We start from the raw sequence: 13,437 nt of genomic DNA on the forward strand, positions 1-13,437 counted from the left end.
TTCGCTGAAATTGACTAATCTGTTGATTGTGAGAACAAAGTCTGGTCCAGAATACTTTTTCCCTTGTCTTTGAATCATAAACTATAATGGATTAAGTTTAATTAATCAAAAATATTTTTACAGCCCTGGGTCAGATTTCTAGAATTTGCACTGCGTGCTGGTCAGATCACCGGAAAGGGGGCTGCAAAGGTTCCCTTGTAAACCTGCTGCCAGCACGGCCGGTCGACAAAGTGCTCAGGGGTCCTTGAAGTCAAGGAAAAGGATGGTCCTGATTAACTCATGGTTTTTTAAAATTAAGTGAAAGTCAGCCTTGAAATACCTCACTCCACGGTCTTACTGGAGATGTCCAAATACTTAAATGATTTGGGGCTTCCCAGTGGATCAGTAGGGATGGGACGGAATAACACACACTCTCTCTCTCCAGGAACTTTTTTCCAAAAAAGGTGACACTCACAGCTTCTGGGTGGATGTGAATTTGGGGGACGCTCTTCATCCCCACACAGAGCCGTCCAGTAGCTTCTCCGTGACTGCGGTTCCCACTGAGCTCCAGGAACTGCCCGCAGGCCCAGGGAAGGGGGGGACAGCTGCCCGCTCTGCTGGTCTCTCTCTGCCTTCCCACCCCTGTCGGTTCCCCCGGCCCACGCCTCTCGAAATGGTCTCTGTGTTGAGCTCTCTTGTGTAAGTTAAACGCTTGGAGTGTGGCATCGTTCCCTGCCAGGATGCTAATGCTGTCCTAAAATAGAGACACACGTCTCTGTTGCATCTGACAAATGCAGCCATCTTTCGGGTCCTGAGTAAGAAGACGCAGGGAAGAGAGGCAGGATGCGCTCCGATCATACACAAAACCCGGAGCTTTGCACGTTCCTCTTCCATTTCAGCGGAGCTGGTAAGATGCTAAGGATGACGATCCCAAATATCCGGCAACAGGAAATTGACATGAAAACACCAGCTTTTTTTTTTTTTTTTTTTTTTTTTTTCAGAATCCGTGAGTCCAAGAAGCTTGGTTTACTCCGTTCATCACAAGGTTAGACACTTGTGCCAAGACCTAACCCAGGGGTTGCTGGGCTTGACGGTGGGGAGCTCTGTGGGGGGACACCCTTGCCAGACAGTCACCCAGCCTGGGCCGAGCAGAGGCTGGAAATCACCAACTCTCCTGTGGTTTGTCCTCTTGGAGAATCTCCGTCTCTGCCAGAAAGAGGCTGCGCTTGATTTGTGGCTGCATTTTTACAGAAGCACTTGTAAGCCCCAAAGAAGTGACCCTTCTAGACAAGCTTCCTCGACCACAAGCCTTCACCTGCTCCATTATTCTCCACGATGGCAGAAGGTGTCTGCAGTAACAGACAGTAACAGGCCGGTCTCTCGCTCACACGTTCACTCATTCACTCATTCATTCATTTACTAATTTAATCAATCAATCAATATTTACCAAGTGCCTTCTAGATGTCAGATTTTGTCCTACGCACTGAAACAAAGTCTCTCTCAAAGAGGCTACATTTTGGTAGGAGAAAACAAACAATATACAGATAATTAAAACCAGCAAGATAAGTTTTCTTGGAAGAAAATGAATTGGAGGATGTGATAGCAACTTCTTATCACAGATAAGGTGGCCAAGAAAGTCATTGCCAACTAAGTGACATGAAACCAAGACCCAGTTAATTGACCCAGAGTCAGAAACACAAAGTGCTGAGGGAAACAGCCTTCCAGGTGGAAGAAGCAGTAAGTGCAAAGGCCCTGGGGTGGACGTGAGTGCAGTAAGTTCCAGAAAGACAGGGATGGCCACTGTAGCCGGCTCCAGGCTGTAAGGGGTCATGGTAGGATGAGGGTTGAAGGATTACGTGGGGGCCAGAGAGCACAGGGTCCTGCGGGAAAGAGTCTAGATGTTCATCTCTGTGCAGTAAGAAGCAATTGGTGGGGCGGTAAGCAGTGGGGACATGACGCAATTTCTGTTTTATCAATGTGGCAATAGCCCATCTTAGGAAGGGCATATATGCCTGAAGGCTTTGCAAAGTGGAGGGCTCACCTCTTGGCTATTGTAAGCAAGGCAGACTTGAGACTATCCTACCTCCCTCTCTCATTCGTTCAGCCCACAAACATTTATTGTACGGTTTTTCTACGCCAGGCTGGGCACTGAGGATACAACGATAAGCAAAAAAGATATGGAACTTGCCCATATTGTGCTTCTCCTGGAGGGTAACCAGGACAAAAGCAAGCCAGACAGCAGACACAGCAAGTGCAAAGGCCCTGCGGTGGCTGGAGCACCCCAGGAAAAGACCAGAAAGGAGGTAGTGTGTCTGAGAGTGAGGAGGGGGCTTGGCCTTCCACACCTCAAGTTATTTGTCTCCCTGGCCTCCTCTTTTAACCTTCTATCCCCCTTTTCATTCTACTTCTGCAACTCTGGCCTCTGCTCTGCTCCTCAGACATGGCAGGCCCTCTGTCTCAACCCTTTGTATCTGCTGTTCCCTCTGCGGGAACATCCTTTCCCCAGACTTCTCACAACTGTCTTCTTCCCTTCACCCAGGTCTCCATCCACATGTCACATAATCAGTGAGACCTTCCCAACCACTGAATATAAAGTAGCACTTTCATCTTCATCACCCTCTAACCCCTTGTGTTTGTCACCCCCTGATACGTACATCAATCTGTCTATCAACTCTCTGCCAGAAGCAAGGACAGCACCTAGGAAGTGTTTGCCACATATTAGGTGCTCAATAAATACCCGTTGCATGAATGTGTCTTTTTTTTTTTTTAATATTTATGTGGTTGCGCTGGGTCTTAGTTGTGGCGTGGGGGCTCCTTAGTTGTGGAACGTAAACTCTTAGTTTCAGCATGCATGTTGGGATCCAGTTCCCTGACCAGGGATCAAACCCGGGCCCCCTGCATTGGGAGCACAGAGGCTTAACCACTGGACCATCAGGGAAGTCCTGAGTACATCTTTATGTGTGGGTTTTCATCAGGGCTATTACACTGGAAGGTCTGCAGAAAACCAGTGTCTGAGGCATCTGGGACCCATTTCCTCTGAATATCACCATATCTGGTCCTACTTTTCTGCCTGTTCAAGTGCAAAGTTACTTGGCAGCCCCCCTGATAGAGCAAAAAAGGACGCTGAAAAAAAATATTAACATATCGATGTGCTGCTGCACTCCTGCTTTACATAACCCATTACAGACCTTAAGGCGCACGTTGTCTTTTGCTAAATTGAATTATCAGTATGAAGACACGTGGCCCATCAGTGATATTTGGAAACAAAAAGCCAACATATGGACGCAATCAATGGAGTAATTATCAGCTCAGACAGACGCGTAACGCGTGTTGGCCCAACTCCAGAGCTGCGTGACACCACATCAACATAAAATGCACGCTCTTCCTTTACCGAATGGCATGTCCTCTCTGCCCCCATCACTCTGAGAACCTGGAAGAAGATGGTGTCAGGCACAAGGCAGCACAATTTAGTTGATGACTGTGACCACCGGATGTTCAAAGGACAGGACGCCGTGGTCGCCTTCAGAGCTTCACACTTTAACCCCAATGAACTGTTCCTGCCTTTCACGTCACCTGATAACTGAACGAAGCCGCTTCCTGAGAATTAGCAGGGTGGTCCCCAGCATGAGGACGGAGGTTCTCCCGCACCAAGGATCCCCTGCTCACGGTGCACTCCGTCTCCAACACAAGGGGGTTCCCTGACCCCCAGTCCAAGCCCCTAATGATCTGCATCACAGCCAACGGCTCCATCCCTCACCCAAATACACCTCCGAGCCCTTGGCATCATGCTTGGCCCTTCCCTATCATACCCCACGGCCAAGCTGTCAGCAAATCCTGTTGGTTTCACCTTGAAAATATACACAAACTTGACCGCTTCTCTGTCCCCTCTGCTCCTGCCTTGGGGGAAGCACCCACATCCCGTGTCTGGAGAATCCCTCCTAATCCACCCCCTGGCTCCCACCCCTGCTCCCCGGCTTCTTCTCTCGGTGCGGCCACTGCAGTGACCCTCGACAGATGAAAAGCGGATGCGGTCCATCGGCTCTCCAGCACCCCGCGCCGGGAGCATCGATCCCCTCGCCGCGTGTATCCACTGGCTTGGTAAGGGGACGTCACACCTGTTCCTGCATCTCGTGAAACCAGGCCGGCCTGAAAGTTGCTTTGGCCGATGGGAGAGAGGGAGGGAGGGACTTGCACCCTTCCGGCCTGGTCCTCCCGCGCCCTCCCGCGCACCCCTCTCCTTCCTGGCCCGTTATGCCGCTCTTAGAAGCCTTAGTCAGCCTGCTGGGGGCTGGGACAGCAGGGAACAAAGCCAGTCACCCTGACCCAGACCGTCCGGCGTCAACCCATAGCCGGCCAGGTCCAGCCAAGACGACAGCACCGGGCAGCCAAGCCACGGCCTCGGGGACCGTACAAATCGTTCTTGTTTGCAGCCACGGGCTTTGGGCTGGTTTCTTATGCAGCAGTTTTGTGACAAAGGTGTCTGACGACACTTAGAGCAAATTCCAAAACCCCTGGATTTCTACTTGGGCTCATAAGACTGCCAGACCTCACCCCAACCTCAGCTTCATTTGCGCCCCCCCGCCCCTCGGTCCCTGTTCACCAGCCACCTGGCTGATACTCGGACACGTCGAAAACCTGCCCAGCTCAGCTCCTTGCACTTTCCACCTGCCTGGTGTTCCTCCCCTGAACGTGGACAAGCCCCCTGCACCCCCTTCACTGAGAGGCCCTCACTCTGCTCAGCTGATGTGTCTGGGAGAAGCCCCCTCCCAACCATTCTTTATTTTATTAAAGTGTACTTGATTTACAGGTTGTGTTCATTTCTGCCGTACAGCACAGTGACTCAGTTATACATAGACAGACCTTCTTTTTCTTATTATTTCCCATTATGGTTTATCATAAGATACTAAATATCGTTTCCTGTGCTGTAGAGTAGGACCTTGTTGTTTCCAGCTACTTTTAATTAATTAATTAATTTATTATTATTATTATTATTATTATTTTGCGGTACGCGGGCCTCTCACTGCTGTGGCCTCTACCGTTGCGGAGCACAGGCTCCGGACGCGTAGGCTCAGTGGCCATGGCTCACGGGCCCAGCTGCTCCGCGGCAAGTGCGATCTTCCCGGACCGGGGCACGAACCCGTGTCCCCTGCATCGACAGGTGGACTCTCAACCACTGTGCCACCAGGGAAGCCCTCTCTCTGGGTTTTAAACGGTTGCCCGCTCTCTGCAAGAGGAAGAGAGCAGCACCTGGGCAGAGAGAAGCCCAATCTGCCGGGAACCGGGCCTGGTACACAGGCAGTGCTCAATCAACATGTATGAGTGAGTGAGTGAGTGAATGAATGAATGAATGGTCATGTAATAAACACTGTGGGCCAGGGACACCACTGTTTGTCCTGACTACGCAGACCCCTGTTGAGATGCACGGGTACAGCCCTTTCTCTTGGTAAGGCCGCTGGGTGTGGGGTGATTCCCAACCAGATAAGGTGGACAGGCGAAGGGGAGCCTTCTTATCCCATCTTTGCTCAAACTCTGATGTTTTCCATCTCTTGCTATTTTTAATTCCGAAGAACAGGAATGGGTCCAGGAACATTACTTTTCCTATTCTTCAATTCCCACCACGAAGAACTCTTCCTGGGTTCTTCCTAGGTGTGGGAAATCTGGCTTTAATGATTCCTCCCAATTTTCCTTGCTAATAGCTCAGGAAAACGGCCTTTAGGTCTGCTTGCCCAAAGAAACCCCCAAGAAAGACACATGGGAAAATGGCTCCTCAGTAGCTATGAAGATGCTGCTGAAGACATCTTCTACTGCATTGTCCTGCATCCCCCTCTGAGGTATCATTCCAAGTAAGAAAATCACGTTTAGTCCTCCATGCTTCGTTTTCCTGGGGAAACAGTAGGTTCCCCTCTCTTAGGGAGTGAGAATTACGTAATTGCCTATATTTCCTTTTATATCCAGGCTGCATGGAAACACAGGCCAAATTAGAATCTTAGAGTAACTGTGTCTAACCTCCAGGCTGGCTACTTGAATTCTCCTTTCTCTTTATCTGAATGTTTCACTTCCATTCATAGCATTTGAGCATGTTCCATTACATGTGACAGTTTCGGTGATCTGACGATATTCTTGGAAAGAAGCATGATAAAAACATATACATAGATAATGAACTCATCAACTATTATTTTTAAAAGTATAAAAATCAGGATGAATTCACATCAGGTTAACTATTTTTGGTTTGGTTCGTGCAGGGGGTATTATTCTCATTGGATTGTCTTAGAAAACAGCCCCAAATCCTGTCTTCTCTGTTTTAGGAATAGTTTTTGTATTTTGAAGGAAGACAGACATTCCATTCACAATCTGGTAAAAACCAGTGACAGTGTGATTCTGCGGGCCACTCACCAGTCCCTACCCCAAACTAGCAGCTCAGCATTTTTGCTTCTCCCAGATGAGGGTCAGGGGTCAGCCAGCCGGTCCAGGCTCGGCGGCAGACAGGTTGAGATTGGAATCACGCACCACCCAACCTCCCCCTCACGTGGCCCCCGAGCCTGGGGAAGTTCTCTTTGGTTCTCAGCAAATCATGCTGATCGACACTGGTTTGGGGATCAAATTCCATTCAAATCAATGACAACTAGAGACCATATATCACACTCCGGGAGTTCTGGGGATGTCCAGGCAACTTCTGGAAATGCAGTGTCATCATTTTGCCCAAGTTTACAGCAACGACAGGATTTTCTAAGCCAAGTCAGCTGCATCTCCGCCCAGCACGGCAATCACCTCCTCCCTTCCCCATCGCCCACTGATGGGCTTTGCCGCTCAAGAAAAAAAGAAAGAGGCTTCCCTGGTGGCGCAGTGGTTGAGAGTCCGCCTGCCGATGCAGGGGACACGGGTTCGTGCCCCGGTCCAGGAGGATCCCACATGCCGCGGAGCGGCTGGGCCCGTGAGCCATGGCCGCTGAGCCTGCGCATCCGGAGCCTGTGCTCCGCAACGGAAGAGGCCACAGCGGTGAGAGGCCCACGTATCGCAAAAGAAAAAAAAAAAGGCTAAGGTGGAGTGGGGAGGGATGGATTGGGAGTTTGGGGTTAGCAGATGCAAACGATTACACTTAGAATGGATAAACAACAAGGTCCTACTGTAGGGCACAGGGAACTATATTCAATATCCTGTGAAAAACCATCATGTAAAAGAATATGAAAAAGAATATATACCTGTATCACTGAATCACTTCGCTGTATAGTAGAAATTAACACAGCATTGTAAATCAACTCTACCTCAATGAAATAAATTTAAAATAGAATTAAAAAATAAAATACAACCAGCAAATTGCAAAACAGAAAGAAGGTTGATCTTGAATAGCCCTCTTATTATCATGACCAAAGTATCAGAAGGAGAACGTGGAAATCGCTGTGCTTTCAGTCGGTCCAAACTGAGGCGATGCTGATACAACACACAGCTACCGCGCTTGGGGGGTCCTCTGAAAGCAGCAAAGTTCAGCAGGTTCTGTCCCGGAGCCCGGGGAGTTCAGCCACTGTAGTGGAATCGTCACCTCCCCGACCTCTCCCTCCTTGCTCTCAGCCCCACAGGCTCTCAGTGCTGGGTGTGGGAAAGGGCAGATCACACAGGGTTTTGCAAATTTTCAGGGCATGCGCTTTCCTTCGCCCGCCATGGAATCAGCCCCTTGCAAAGGACATGCCTCTCCTCACCTCCGGGTCTTCTTTCTCTCCCTTTTTGCACAGAGGAAAACTCTTTTGAGAAAGAGCTCCGTTTGCTCCCAACAAGGCCCCTGCCCCAGGCCAGCCTGGCTCCATCGTCAGTCACTGACTGAAATGGTCCTGAGAAGAACTTTATGGAGAAGGTGCTCAGGGCCTGGCTTTGCTCCGGGATCAGAGCCAGGAAAGGGGCGGGGCAATGGGGGAGGATGGAGTCAGGGCGGGAGGGGAGGACAGGGCTCCCGAGAGGCGAGGGCAGCTGCAGGCTGCAGGGCTGTGGCCAGGGAGGCGCCAGGCTTTGGGTGAGTGAGCTGGGCTGGCGGGTCCTGCGGAGGGTTTGCGGGTGGTGCTGGGACCTGACTTCGGTCTGGACGGTACTGCTCTGGCCACCCCGTGAAGAACAGACTAGAACAGCACCGTGTGGGGCGGTGACCAAGAGAAGGCGAGGGCCAAAACCCCGGCCCTGTGACGCTGTCACTTGTCCCTTTGGGCCCCTCACAGCCTCCAACCTCTCCCCCCCTTGCTGCTTTCCTGGTGACAAACGTGACCGTGTCCCCTGATGGCTGCTCACAGCCTGCCCATCAGCTACCCAATTCCACCCTTAGAAAGGGGGCCAGAGGGACACGCCCATCCAGAGCCCACACGCTCCCCTCTGGACCACAGTCCAGCTCCCCAGACCCTGGAATGCCCCCGCCTCAAAGCCCCCAAGCTCCCCCACCAGCTCCTGCACAGGCCCCCCTCCCTAGTCTGCCCCCCAGAAGGGCAGGTGACACCCCTGGGGAGAGGGCTGTTTGCAGGGCGCCATGGGCAGAACCTGGACGTGAACTCGGGGTGTCTCCACGCGTGCAAGGCCCTGGTGATGAGGCTCAAACCCCAGGTCAGAAGGAAGGACGGCGGACCCCACGAGGCCAGTGAGAATGCATAGCCCTTCACCCACTCCAGGTAGCAGGAGAGACTGGCCTGAAGCCCGGCAGGCAGGAGACAAAGACGGGAATTTCACGCCCTGAAATTATACACAGGGCCTCCTCTACCCACAGGTAGCATCAGTGCTATTGGTCGCCTCCTTCAAATACTCTAGAAGTGGGGCAGGCTGAATAATGTTCCCCAAAGATGTCCACCTCCCAGTCCCTGGGGCCTGTGACTGTGTCACCTTACACGACAAAGGGACCCTGCAGATGTGATTAAGTTAAGGACGTTGAGATGTGGAAATCATCCAAGTGGACACCGTGTAATCACAGGGTCCTTATAAGAGGGAGGCAGGAGGTCAGAGAGGAGAGAAGATGCTCATTGCTGGCTCTGCAATTAGCAACTTCTAATAACAGGGAGGGGCTGGGAGCCACCAGAAGGTGGGGAAGGCAGGGAAGGTCTCCCCAAACCCTTCCGAAAGGCAGGCAGCTCTGCTGACACCTTGATTTTAGCCCCGTGTGACTCATCTTGGATCTGACCTCCTGAACTGTAAGAGAATACATTTGTTTTATTTCACGTGGGGACAATTTGTTACAGCAACAGTAACAAACTAATTCACAGAGCTTCTCACCCTCGGTGCCAATGCCATTTTGGGCCACTTATTTCTTTGCCGTGGAGGCGGTCCTGTGCATCGTAGGAGACTTAACAACATCCCCGGCCTCTGCACACGTGATGCTAATAGCCCGCTCCCTGGTCCCAGCCAGCAAAAATGTCTCCAGATTGTCAAATATCTCCTGGGGGCATAGTCACGTACACTGTCCTTCATGCTGACTTTACTCCAACAGACCCTCAGCAAAGCCCCCGGGTGCACCTGGATTCCCAGTCCATCCGCCACTGAATTCACCAAACCCTGACTTTCACCAAACCCAAGCTTTACAGGTAGAGAGTTGAATGAAGCATGGTTGTTGCCTCAGAGAACCTGCAGTCAGTGGTCGAGGCAGCTGCTGAAATGAATAATTACATGGTGGAATCTCATCCTTTATGTCTATGTTCTAAACTCAGAGCAAATGGTAAACAGCAGCATGGTCAGGGTAAGCCTTGGCCTTCCCTCCAGAGAGTGTCAGGTGGACACACGGGGGCATCTTACATGCCACCAGCACTGGGTACAGATCTGCCACCTCCTGAGAGCCACACGAGGGGCGTGGTTCCCCTTCAGGGCCAGCAGTGAGAGAACAGGGCATCTTCCCTCTTAAACTGAGACGTAATTCACATACCATAACATTCACCCTTTGAAAGTGTACCTTTCAGAGGTGTTGGTACATTCACAAGGTTGTGTAATCATCACACTAATTCCAGAACATTTTCATCACCCCCAGAAGAAACCCCGTATCCACTTCCCCCCTCACCAAATAGTCCCAGCCAACCACTGATCTGCGTCCCCTGAGAGTTCTAGAAGTTTCCCCCAAATAAGCTATAGATGCAGTTAAAATCACTTCCTGATGCAAGACGGTGGGTGGGTGCAGCATAGCTCTGTTCCATGCGTGTGAAATACAAAGGCTTAATCTAGGTACTAGATTGTAGGATTGCAGGTGATGATTATTTTATTCTTTTATGTTTAAATATTTTTTCCCACTATGAGAATCCAATAAAATTTTAACACTCAAAAAAAAAAAGCGCCAAAGAATTCATTCAGCTTAACTCAGTAACGTCAATAGCAAATCAACCCACCCATTAAATATTGAAGGAGATCCCAGCTCATCAAGAATGCATGAAGCTATCCAATTACCTGTACCCTGATAAAGCAATTTTCTGACTTAGCTATTCCCTTTATGACAAAGGTCGTTCACCATCTGAAGAACAGCTTAAAATTCATGAAGTTTGAAAAACCAAAGGTAGACACCTCTGGTCTTCAACATAAGCCCAATTTCCATTCCGGAGCGCTGCCTACCATCTCTTGTTCAGCAGTGTTTGACATTCCTAAGAAATGGAAATGCATAATCGGTTTTACAGGATCGCTTCCAGAAACATTCAAATTTTCTTATTTATTGCTTCGTATGCCACAGAGAGGGTAAAAGCGGCGCCAAGAGCCCTGAATTCTGATGATTTTGAAACTCAGAAGGAGTTTCAACCACTTTCTGCTTTGGAAGTCCGCAGCCCCTCCCTCTTCACGCTCACGCTCAGGAAAGCGGAAGTGAAGCCCATCCTACCTTTAGGACCTGTTCTAGGTTCTCCAGCTTGGCTTGGAGTTGGTGTTTCTCCTTCACGGCCAAATCGCGTTCTCTGGTCACTATGGTGAGCGTGTGTTTAAGTCGAGCATACTCTGCTTTCACCTACAAGTAGCAAGGATGGAGAGAAGGGGCTGTTTACAACATGCATAGGAGCTGCGGCGGGTATTTGTCCCCAGCTGTCATCTGTCACCTCCCCTTTTTGGAGACTCTTCCCGTCATCCTCAGTCATGGACTTCATGGTAGGTCCACTCCTGCTGGCGTGAGTACGTGTGACCAAAGGCTGGCCAGTCAGCACACAGCCTCCCTCTTCATCCCACCCATCCTCGCCACGGCCACAGTGATTGGCTCGGGACTGGGAATGTGACCCAGGTCTGGCCAATCAGTGTAATCCCATGCCCTGGATATGGTGATTGGTTGGGGCAGGGCACAGGACCCAGGCGCATCCGCGGAGAATGAGATATTGGCTTTGTGTAGGAATCCGGGAAGAGACTCTCTCTTTTGCCCTCTGGACTTGGAAAGTTGAGGACAAAGGCTGGAGCTACTGTGCCATCATGAGGGAAGAACTCAGCTGAGAACAGAGCCAAGAGAGGCCGAGGGAGAAGTAGGGCCCTGATGACATCACTTGAGCACCTAGATCAAGCTGTGCCTGAAGCTAACATTTTCCTTTCCTGTTACTTGGGCCAATAGATTCCCTTGGTTTGCTTGTACCCATTTGAATTGTCTTCTGTCCCTCTGAACTGAAAGTCCTAACAGACAAAATGTTACCCAAATTGTCGAGCCATACTAATTTCTGTCATCTAAAATTTTCACCCGTCTTAAAAGTGGACAAAAGGGGCAGCAAGGCTCCACATGGATTAGAATGGTGGGTGTTCCAATAACCTCAGATATCACGTCCACCCTAAGCCCACAACCCCCAGGACCACGTTTAGAACTCATCTGGGAGGCTCCACCGATTCTCCATCTCTCCTCTAGCTTCTCTGAAACAGATGAGGGCAGCCACTGACGGGAGAAGTGATCTGATTTATTTTCCTTTGTTTTCATTGTGCAGCGTATTTTAACCCAGCCACGGGATTTTAATTTCTTTCCCTCCTCCCCAAACATTACAACATGAATTATGTCTTCAATAACAGACTGTCACAAAGTCACGTTTTTTTTTTTTTTTTTTTAGCTACAGAAGTCCTGCTTCAAACGCTTTAGGTACAGAGTGTTCGTTTAACCTTACAATTTCTGTGGCATAGAAAGAAAGGAAGGCGCCCACTTGGCATTCCTAAATGGAACAGGGTTACACGGAAGCTGTTATTAAGAGGTCGTAGAGGGATCTGATTCCCAGAGGTATTTTCACGGCATTTTGCTACAGGATGATGCATCAGGCAATGAACGTGGGGAAAAATTCACACGCTCCCTTGTGAAAATGTCATGACCTATAGGAATTAAGCAGTACCCGCACTTGAACCTCAACACTGGGTTTGCTGGAAAGCCATCACTTCTCATGTTCTGGCTAATCAAGGAAACTAGACTTGGGACTAGTGTTCGACTACCCCAGGTCCAGTCTCACACAGTAGCCAGCACTAGCTCTCCGGAATAAAAAGCAGATCTTGCTGCTTCCTGACTGAAACCTCCCGGGGCTGCCATGGAGATCAGAATAAAATCCAAACTCCTAGTGTGGCCCCAAAGTCCTGTAGCATGTGCCCACCCACCTCTCTGATCTGACCCGCAACCATTCACCATGCTCAGCCACCCTGGCCTCTTTTTGTCCCTTGAACAAGCCAAGCTTATTCCCGCCCCAGGGCCTTTGCACGTGCTCTTCCCATTGTGGCACATCCCTACCCAGCTCCCACTCCACCCCCCGTCTCTGCCAGTCTGGCTCCTTCTCATCAATTATGTCACTCCTCAGACAAGCCCTCGGGTACCCAAATCCTCCCCACCAGTCTGCCTCCTTTCCCCTCACTGCTGTGCCCTGCTTTATTTTCCACGGGCGTTTATCAGTATGTGAAATTATCCTGTGAGCTGTTTATGTTTTTCTTGGGGTTTCTCCTCATTAGAATGTAAGCTCCGATGGGAAAGGAGTTTTCTCCTGTGATCCGATTCCCTGTGGTCAGAGAGGAGAAGCAGAGTGAACAGCCAAAGTCCACATAAGTCAGGTGTTTCCAAGAAACTCAGATTCACGCGTTGTAGGGAATCCCCCGACTTGGGTTTCAGGCTCCGTTTGCTGACCTCATTTATTTCTGTACATTTAGTTTTTATCCAGTCCCTTATAAGAGCACCGGGCAGTCAGGAATCACCCTCCCAAGGGCACTGACCAGGCCTTTGGCCAAGAATAGCCAATCCCCAACCTGCAGACAGACCACAGCCCAGATGTGAATCTGGTAACTGACTGGCAGGCACCAGACCTGCTCTCCCACAGGGATGTTGCCAGCGGTGGTTAGGACAGACATTAGAGGGTCAGGCCCACCCATAAATCCCGCTTACCCCACATGGAGCTAAAATGCTGTGCTTTTGTTGTGGGAAATACTGTGTTCGTTGTATATAGTAACTTAACAGAAAGCAATACTGTTGGGGGAAAGAAACAAGCTTTATTTGTCTTGAAGACAACGCTTTAAAGGACAGCAGCTGTGGACGAGGAA

The 13,437-nt window shown here is 50.1% G+C and overlaps 1 protein-coding gene across 1 annotated transcript in view; it reads right to left on the reverse strand.

Moving 5' to 3' along the window:
• RIMBP2 (RIMS binding protein 2) overlaps positions 1 to 13,437 on the reverse strand; it is a 221,928-nt gene that overhangs the window by 110,728 nt on the left and 97,763 nt on the right. Inside the window, exon 3 of the mRNA XM_060120952.1 lies at positions 10,793 to 10,915. The gene's annotated coding sequence lies outside the window, so the exon portion shown is untranslated. The remainder of the gene's footprint in view (positions 1 to 10,792; positions 10,916 to 13,437) is intronic.

Source organism: Lagenorhynchus albirostris, chromosome 14 (genome assembly GCF_949774975.1).
Source record: "Lagenorhynchus albirostris chromosome 14, mLagAlb1.1, whole genome shotgun sequence".
In the NCBI taxonomy this organism is placed as follows: domain Eukaryota; kingdom Metazoa; phylum Chordata; class Mammalia; order Artiodactyla; family Delphinidae; genus Lagenorhynchus; species Lagenorhynchus albirostris.